We start from the raw sequence: 9,339 nt of genomic DNA on the forward strand, positions 1-9,339 counted from the left end.
GAGCTTAATCGGGCTTTCAACTACTACTGTGTGCTCCCGACATTGGCTAGCCATTGGGTCCCTACTAGCTCCGATTGGACGATAGCAAGTTCTACAAGGTCGTTGCAAGGTCGTGTGCTTGATAAGCCTCCTTTACTTAACTCTATGTGGGGGACATAGGCGAGAGCACAAGGCGCAACTCCATGACCTTCACCAAAGTCACTAGCTAAGAAACCCATGCCTTGCATGGGCTTAGAAAATGTATTGGACAAAGAACTCTAACCAAGAAGCTCGTGTGTTCAAAGTCTCGTCTTAATTCGCACCAAGAATGATTCGATGTATTCAACCTCTACAAAAGCTCTAGCAGATAGAGAAAGATGCTTAGTGCCAATTGAAACCACACGAAGAACTATTTTGAGGAAAAACACTTTCTTTAGCAAACGTTTCGAGTGTGTCTCTCTCACGCTCTCTAGTTCTCTCTCTCATCTCACTATACACATGTTAGGGCCCCTCTCACGCTCTCTAGTTCTCTCTCTCAATCTCTCATCTCACTCTGCACACGTTAGGGCCTAGGACAACATGTTGGGCTGGACTCCCCCTAACCATGTGTTGCATCTCACTTTATTGTCACGCTACAAATAAAAAGATGAACCCTCAATTTTTCGCCATCGCTCATGGGGCGGCTTCTTTCTATGTAGGAATTGCGACACATTTTGCATGTCTAGGAGCTTCATGTGATGCAAGCCATAGGTGGTGGTGTCAACCTTTAACAAAATGAGGTCTAACAAAGCCTAGCAAAAGCATTCTGGCAGTGTGGAAAGCCCTGGGCGGAGTCCAACCGAGAGGAAGTGAGAGAGAGAGAATCTACAGGAGTTGGTTTCAATTACGCTAGAGAAAATTCAATCATGCTGCGCTAAAGTTCTGATAGCATAGAACGTTTCACCATTGTCCAATGTCATAGGCAAATAGGTCCAACGGGATCCCATGCTTCGAGCCTAGCCATTTGACTAGGTAGTCAAAATGTGAGAGTGTTCTCGAGATTCTATGTAGCGCCATAGACAAGAAATACAAATAAGAAGCTCGAACTTATTTGGATTAATTAATGAAGTGATTAATTAGATTAATTAATTTAGCTTGAGAAAATATAATTAATAGTTTAGTTAGATTGATTGGATTAATACATCTTTTGATTAGGTTGGTTTATTAGTTTAATTGGATTGATTGGATAATTTCGTTGCTTTACTTCATTAAATTAATTTAGCTAATTAGAAGGTAGTTACTTGAATTAAATTTGCTTACTTGAGCAACATGGCATTGGCTTAGGAAGTTTTGTAGTTCTTTATAAGAACCATGTAACTCCAAGAGTTCGTGGGCTACATAAGCCTTATAAGACCATATAGATTCATATGAACATGTAGGCCCATTTATATGCACATAGCATTAAAATTTGAATTCTACGTATCTCTCTAGGGCTTTTGCCTCCAACTACAAACTCCACTATTGGGATAAAATGTTTGCCTTGAGATAAACTTCGCATACACCTACATGGCAAACTATTCTACTTTGACATGGAACTATATGGTTCTTTTAAAAAGCTACAAGGTTCATGACTACATTGAGTTGGCTAGGCTGCATAAGCCTTTTTAAGACCATATAGATTCATATGGATCCTTACAAGGGCCATCTACTTCCTTATATTGACCATGTAGGTCCATTTATATGCATGTAGCATCACAATTTTTAAGCTAACTATTTATCACAAGAAAGAAAGAGGCCATATCTGTCTTGGGCTTTTGCCTCTTTTAACTATGAATTCCACTACTAGGATGGATGCTAGTGTAATCCATTGGATGACTCAAGATAAACTGTGCATACACCTACATGGCAAACTATCCTACTTTGACATGGAACTATATGGTTCTTTTTTAAAAGCTACAAGTCCTTATAATGACCACTGTGACATTGAATTGACTATCATTGTAAGGAATTACAAGGTCCACATTGTCCTGTGAAGGCTTATATATTGTTCCAAAGTTATGGCCAACAAATGTAAGACTAAAACTAAGCACCTAGGCCCATTCATTCACTAAGTACATGTACTGCTAAGGTTCAAGCCACCGAGACTCGTTAATTGTTCTAGTTTGGGTAAATATAATTAATTGATCTTATTAAATAGATTAGTTGGCTAGTTAATTAATTGATTTACTCTCTCTCTCTCTCTCTCTCTCTCTCTCTCTCTCTCTCTCCCCCCCATTACATTTTAACATTTTTGTATTAATTAATATGTGTAAAAAAAAAGGTTCTTGAGTCTTTTATGGCATGGGATGCTTCCTATTTTGGTAGAGTTGCAACTTGCATAGAGTTTTCACATTAGTATATTTATTAGTATGGCCCTTTACTTGTCTAGTTCACTCTAGCAAAAGTTAATTTGTCGTGTGCCATTGTTTACTCTTTCTGTGCTTTGGAGTATTCTTTGAAAAGTTTGCTCAAATGGCACATGGGATTAGCAAGGTATGCGTGTGTCTATTTCTACTTTTTTAATAAATCCTTAGAGCTTGGCATCTAAGAGTTTAAAAATAAGAGGTTATGTGTGTTTAAAAAAGTTTCTTTAGTCTTTTATGGCATGAGATGCTTTCTGTTTTGGTGAAGTTGCAACTTGTGAAGTGATTTTACATTTGCGTTTTAATTAGTGTAGTACTTTCCCCCCCCAATTCACTCAAGTACAAGCTTGTTTGTCATGTGCTATCATGTTATTTTTCTCTGCTTTGGAGTATTCCTTGAAAGGTTTGCTCAAACGGCACATGGAACTTGCAGGGTGCATGTGTGCTCGTCTGCATGTTCCTATTAAAATCTTGACATTTGGTTTATTCTTCACAGGGGGGGAGGGAAGAAAAGATGATCTTCATACTAATTAACATAATACTTTGTGCTTCTTACTTTGATGGAGTTGTAATTTGCAGAATGATGTTATGTTTGTGTGTTAATTAATGTAATGCTTCCATATGCCTCGGAGGGGGAGAGAGCTAGCAAGAGAAAGGAGAAAGGAGATTTTGTGCAGCGTGTTGGTGGGGGTTATCTGAAACTCCAATTAGATATTGATATCATAACCATCATGTATTCTTCTTGTGCTTTAGAGTATTCCTCCATGGGTTTGTTCAAATTGCACATGGAATGTGCATGTTGTATGTGTACTTGTTTCTTGGGCGATCTTGTTTAGTGGTGTGCAAATTTGTTTGTTGTGTGCCATCATATGCTCTTCCTGTGCTTTGGGGTATTTCTTTAATGGTTTGCTCAAATGGCACATGGAATTCGCATGGTGCACAGGTGTCCATTCATGATTTTATGTTGGTGTGTTAGTTTGTCTCATTTAGTAAATTGGGGGGCATGTGTTTTGTATGCTAAATTTTGGTTGGCATGCCGGTAGGAAGGAATTAGTTTCATTATATTTGCTTACTTGAGCAACATGGCATTGGCTATAATAGGTTTTGTATTTTTTTATAAGAACCATGTAACTCTAGGTAGTTCATAGGCTATATAAGCATTTATAAGACCATATAGATCCATATGAACCATGTAGGTCCATTTATATGCACATAGCATTAAAATTTATAGGCTAACTATTTATTACAAGAAAGAAAGAGGAAATATCTGTATGGGATTGTTCCTACGAAGTAAAAAACTCTCTCTCTCTCTCTCTCTCTCTCTCTCTCTCCCCCCCCTCCCATACTTAGATTCTATTAGCCAAACATGTTGTTCCCTATTGTGCTTCCTTGGGTCTTTTATGGCGTGGGGTGCTTCTTATTTTGGTGGAGTAGCAATTTGTGGAATGCTTTTATATTTCCATGCTAATTAATATGATGCTTTGTCTTCTTATTCAGACAAATTTTTGGGCATGCCTACATGTTTCTTATGCTTTGGAGAGAGAGAGGGGTGAGATGAGAAAGAAGAAAGGACATTTGGTTCTGCATCTATTTAATTGGGCTAAGCGTGTGTGCTTTTCTTGGTTGACATCATCGCCATCATGTATTCTTCTTGTGCCTTGGGATACTCATTCAAGGGTTTGCTGAAATGGCGCATGGAATTTGCACAGTGCTCTTGCATAGTTCCGTTTGTCATTTGCCATCATGTCTCTTCATATACAGTGGAGCATTCATCGAACGGTTTGCTCAAATGGCATATGGGATTTGTATGGTGCACGTGTGTTTGTTCTTAGATTTTTGACAAATCCTTGAAATTTGGCATCCAAGGGTTTAAAAATAAGAGGCTATGTGGTTAAAAAAAAGTTTTTTGGGTTTTTAATGGCATGGGATGCTTCCTATTTTGCATAGTGTTTTTACATTTGCATATTAATTAATATAGCACTTTACTTGTCTAGTTTACTCTAGCACAAGTTTGTTTGTCATGTGACATCGTGTACTTTTCCTGTACTTTGGAGTATTCTTTGAAAGTTTTGCTCAAATGGCACATGGAGTTGGCATGGTGCTTGTGCACACTTTTATTTGTTGCCCCCTACTATGTACTCTTCCTGTGCCTTGGAGTATTCGTAAAGGTTTGCTCAATGGCACATGGGATTTGCATGGTGCACACGTATTATGCCTAATTTTAATCTTTTCTACATTTCCATATCGATTAATATGTGTTAAAAAAAGTTTCTTGATTTTTTTATGGCATGTGATGCTTCTTGTTTTGGTGGAGTTGCAACTTGCATAGTGTTTTTACATTTGCATATTAATTGGAGTATTCCTTGAAAAGTGGCTTAAACGGCACATGGAATTGGCATGGTGCTCCTACGCACTTTTGTTTGCCGTTTACCACCATGTACTCTTCTTGTGCCTTGGAGTATTCTTTTAAAGGTTTTCTCAAATGGTACATGAGATTTGCAAGGTGTGTGTGTGTGTCTATTTCTACTTTCTAAGTAAATCCTTGTTTACACAAATGGCGTGTGGAAATTGCATGGTAATGCTTTGTGCTTGCTATTTTTATGGAGTTGCAACTTGCAAAATGATTTTATGTTTTTTTGTTAGTCTATTTGGTTAAGTAAATTGGGGGGAATGTGTTTTGTATGCTATATTTTGGTTGGCATGTCGGTAAGGATCATTGTAGCTTTACTTAGACATGCAATTTGCATATGTGATATCTGGGGGGAGATATGTGGGTTGTATTTTCTGTGTGCTTCAGGGTATTCTTACAAGTACTTGCTCGAGTGGTGCTTGGAGTACTTTAAATTTAAATTTGCATGTGCACAATTGAAATTCCAAGATTTTTTATGCATGCATTTCATGTGCTTTTGAGAGAGAAAAGGATGGGGGGGACGAGGGAAGAAAATATATTTTAGTGGTCATGGATTTGCATCTACAATGTGAAGCATTGTGGCCACCTTGTACTTTTCTTATGCTTTTGGGTATTGAAATGGTCCATAGAGCCATATAGATTTACTTGTGGACTGCATAAGTGGAAATAGCAATTTGGTGTGGGTTAAAGTTTATGTGATTGAATTGCAAGCAACGCATAGAATTTATATAAGGACTGTTTCTTCAAGTACATAGACATCCTTTGAGTTGTTTTTGGGAAACTCCACTTCAGTGTTGCAAGAATTGGAGCACGTGTCCAATTGGTACCTTGTATTGACTTCTTGTTTATTCTACCAGCAAGTAGACATAGTTCGAATGGAAGCTCCAAATCCATTCAGTAGGCCACGTTGGAGCACTATAGTTATTTTAGCACTCTACCTAATCAAGGATTTGCCCAATCTTTGATACCTGACCAGCCATGAAATATTGTATTTTCACGTGTGATGAGGTTGCTTGGGGTGAAGCAACACCACCATACCTAAATGCTATGGCCGTTATTTGCTCTATGGGTATCGTGAATTGGGTCGATGTACATTATCCGTACATGGGCTGGCATGTGCCTTTCTTGGTTCATTGCCAAATTTTGTTTGTGGGCGATGTGCCCAAAGAGAAGCTTAGGTCTTTTGATGGTGTAAAGTGCGCGCCAATTCTGAGATTCCAAAATTCAGATTGCTACTTGTTGTTAAAAGAGTTTGACTTTGATGAAGCTTCTTTGTAATAGAAAGAAACCTCTTTTTTGCTATTCTGTTTAGATTAGGAGGAATCTCTTTTTGTTGTGTTCTTTTCAAAAGCATAAAATACACTATTATAGAATGCCTTCTAGATGCAAATAAACACTCATGTTGTAAATTATACTTTGTTACTGTAAGTTGTAATGTTTGCATTACTAGTAGTGAGGGATGATCTATTCAATTAGCATTTTATCTTACATTCATAATGTTGTTGCAAGAACAAATAGATGAATGGGCATGGGGATCTGTCGGGAAGCTCAAATGTTGTGGTAGGCAAGGAAGATGAAGTAAATTCTGCTACAGTTAGGAAGCTGTTGACTTGGGATGATTCGAAGGGTGGCATCTATGACTTGTTTGAGCTCTTGCCTTGGGCTGAACGGATTTGTGAAGGCCTCAGCGGTGGGCGTTTTCTTGGCTTGACACATAGTATCGCAGAGAAGTTAGTTGAAGGCTTTTATCACCTAACATATGATTGAATCAAATAAATTTTGTACAAGTTTGAGCGCAATGCATTTGAATGGGATACCAATGAAGGCAAGCATCATTTGAATGTAATGGCTACTATGTGTCTCCTTGGGGTTGTTAGAACAATAGATGTTAGCAATGACTAATGTGGATCGGGAGCACCCAATTTTGTGAGGGCTCAAAATGAACTTGTACCATATGTGGCCAATGAAAAACTTAGGTTTCTTTACAGGTAGAGATATGTCCTAGTACTAGGATTCCATCAATGATGTGCCATGCTTGCCGCAATTGTAAGGGCTTTTTTTTGGCCAGGATCCCTTTGTGTCTTTTTGCAACAAGACTTGCAACAAAAATATTTTGTTTTGATCTACATGAAGACTAGATAGATATTTTATTTATTCTAAGTGGATTGCATATCCTTAGTTATTGGTTATTGTTTTCCATGTATTTGTTACACATTTTATAGCTTGTGCATGGGTGTAGAAATAGGGGGGGAGGGGAGGGGCAAGTGATTTGAAAATTTTGTTTGTTGTAGCTATCTTGCACATAGCAAAGTGAGCAAATGGAGATTGTGGGTTCAATGATAATTTAATAGATGTGTTCAGTGGAATACTAAATTTGGCAAGTTGAGCTGTTGAAACATGCCGTAACAATTGCCCAAAACATTAAATGATAGGCAATTTGGATATCTTTACTGTGTTCCTAGTTATGTAAACCAACAAACCAAAGTCAAAGTGAGATCATGTTGGGATGAGGATGCCCAAATGAGTCTACTGCTGATGCAACTAGAGTGAGTACCAGGTTGTGGATTATGTGTATTGCCGCTAGAGGTGGGCAAGCCATGAAGTTTCCCATGGACTACTACTAGGGTTAAGGTCATCAATTTGTGGGGGGGAATGAAGGACAAATTGATGTAATGGGATCTAGAGTCCTAAGGTCTAAAGTTGTGAGTGTGTGAACACATGGTGTGCTTGGATAGGTGTCAGTAGGTGTGATTGAGTGAATCTAGGTGTGTGGTGTGTGATTGAGAGAATCATGGAACTAATTGAGAGATTTGTGGATCTAGATGCTCTACTGAGCTCACATGTGATGTCACTACTGGATGTAACTAGAGCCTATATATTGGGCCTGTCTCTCTTGATGAATAAACTCTCTCTCTTTTGCCTCACTTGCTGAATCCTTTTTGCAACTCCAACACACCCCTCCACCTAGGCGGTCCCATGCTTGCATTTAGTGAGACATGGCCCAAGGACCATGGGAGAAGTAATATAAAATAGGTGGAGATGAATATTATATTGGATTATTCCCTCCATGTAGGATAGGCCCATGTGGGGGGGTGTAGACAGTCCAAGAATGCAAGAAAAATAATGGGGAAAGTAGGATGAGGTGGCAAGATTCCTTGTGCCAACCTTCCACTTGTCCTCCTAGATGTTTGAATGTATTATAAAATTGAGAAGAGACCAAGGGAGTATCTTAGACTTGGGATAGGGGGTTTGATTTATGTGGAAAAATGAGGCAAAGGGTTGTCGCACACAATTGAGAGTGCGTACCCACCTAGCCCACATGGGAGATTCCTCCACACACACCATGCATGTGGGAGGATGCATTTATTGGGAGAGACCCCCTCTCTTGGCTATAAAAGGAGGGGGCTATTCCTCGATGTGACACACTCATTCTTGTAAAGCCACCATGCTAGTACTTTGATTTCCCCCATCCTTCCTTTCAAATAAAGCATGACTGTCTTCCCTTGATGTCTCGATCTCTACATTCCACCTCCCATCATGTACATGCTCCTCTTCCCCCTCTCCCTTCCCCCTTGTGCCATAATCTCCCTCTTCATTCCCACCCCTCTTAATCCCTTTTTCCCACCCATGTTAACGCTTCTCCCCTCACGTTTCCTTTCCCCCATGGTCCTCGAGCGTCGCCATGCCTAGCATCTAGCCTCATGCCTTGATTTCTTTTCTAGTTAATAGAAATGGTGTGGCTTCTGGGATACGAATCTCCACGTATGAGGATCATGCCACCTTCAATAACTTGATAGTTCTCTTGTGCAAATTCTCTCTTCCCTCCCCCTCTCTTCTCATCTCACCCCCTCTCCCTCTCTTCTCTCTCTATTCCTCCCTCTAGTCCCTCTTTTCCCCCACCTTTTTTCTTCCCCTATTCCTCTCTCATCTCTCTATTTTTTGACTCTCTCTCTCTCTCTCTCTCTCTCTCTCTCTCTCCTCTGCCCTCTCCTCTCTCTCTCACCCGCATTCTCTCCATCTATGCCTCGCCATCCGCACCGCATTGCCACACTGCCATGCACCACCATCGAGCGTCGTGTCCTGCACCTCGCCATTTGTGTCGTGCATCGCTGCTATCGATGCTATTATGTGTGCCGCCACCGATCCTACTACCACTACTGCTTGTGTCGCTGTGCCATTGCCACCTACGCTTGCCACCACCTGTGTGCTATCTTTGACCCTGCTGTCACCGCCACCTGCACTTGTCGCCAGCGCCAGTGCCGACGCCAGTGCCGACGCTGCCACCGTCGATCCCACTGCTACCTCCACCCGTGCTGCCACCTCCGTGCTCCATGCACTGTGTTTGCCCACCTCACTATCCACTCCTCCCTCACGCTTCGCGCCTGTCGCCACCTCACTGCCTCCTCCTCCCTGGTTTGCATCCTACATCCTTTATGGCAACAAAGCTTCCAGGGGCCATATCTTTTTGATGGGGTGGAATTTCTCGGTGGCGCAAAAAGGAGAAGTGTTCAATTCTCCGAGCTCTTCATGACTGGCTAGTCAAAATCAGAAGGTATTCCTAGGCGAAGA

This window comes from Dipteris shenzhenensis, chromosome 9, assembly GCF_047967505.1.
Source record: "Dipteris shenzhenensis isolate YYH24624 ecotype China chromosome 9, Dip_SZ_1.0, whole genome shotgun sequence".
In the NCBI taxonomy this organism is placed as follows: Eukaryota; Viridiplantae; Streptophyta; class Polypodiopsida; order Gleicheniales; family Dipteridaceae; genus Dipteris; species Dipteris shenzhenensis.